The sequence below is a fragment of the Alligator sinensis genome, unplaced genomic scaffold (assembly GCF_000455745.1).
Source record: "Alligator sinensis unplaced genomic scaffold, ASM45574v1 scaffold1931_1, whole genome shotgun sequence".
NCBI lineage: Eukaryota > Metazoa > Chordata > Crocodylia > Alligatoridae > Alligator > Alligator sinensis.
Window position 1 is genome coordinate 381,720 of NW_005842866.1, and position 841 is coordinate 382,560.

General features: G+C 50.8%; 1 protein-coding gene across 1 annotated transcript in view; it reads left to right on the forward strand.

Moving 5' to 3' along the window:
* LOC102385555 (beta-arrestin-1) overlaps nucleotides 1-841 on the forward strand; it is a 96,784-nt gene that overhangs the window by 93,470 nt on the left and 2,473 nt on the right. The gene's annotated exons all lie outside the window — the stretch shown is intronic.

Below are 841 nucleotides of genomic sequence, written 5' to 3' on the forward strand. Positions count from 1 at the left end.
CTTGATGTCTGAAAGCTTATCTAACAGCTCTCACACCTATAGAGTTGGTTTGATGAAAGACATCACCAAAAAAATCATTGCTTCTCCTGCTGTTGGAATGATGTTGTAGCTGTGATGATCCAGGAGGTATGTGAGAGACAAGGGTTTTTGTGGGTGATATCTTGAAGGATGCATTGCATTTGCAAGCTTGACTAATCTATTCCAACCATGCAGTTGGTCTAATAAAAGATATCACCCACAACAATCCTGGCCTCTTGTACACTTCCTGGACCTCACAACTACCTTATGTGGCGGGCCAGTAGGGGGCGCTCCTGCGTTGAGCCGCCCACCTCCCTGCGCCCGACCACCTTCCAGGCTCCGAGTGCCTCCCTTAGGGTGCCTCCCGTCCGGCCGACCCCTTCCCTGGAGCACACCCGCTAGCCTGGGTGTCCCGCTGCCACCATCCAAGGCTCTGGACTCACTTCTGGCTCTGCGCACCTTGGAAAACACAGGCCTGATCGTCCAATGGGTACTAGACCCAATACAAGCACTTGGGGCACTTTCCCAAGTCAGGGGCGGTTAGGGAAGCCTCCCTTAGTCCACCGACCTAAGGGGCCTCCTTGGCATAATTTAGACCCACCCCTCAATAAGTCTCCACACCGGTCACAAAGGAGAACTTTATTGATTACAGGGGTAGGGCGGAAACAGGGTAAAAGGTAGAGCAATATCAAGAAATCTTATAGGAATATCAAAGGAATCCCATAGAGCAAACCAGGGTGGCTGAGGTAGCCGTTTCAACACGCATCTGAGTTACTGAAGCTAAATATCTGATCGGATCTCTAGTAGCTTACTCACTCGCATC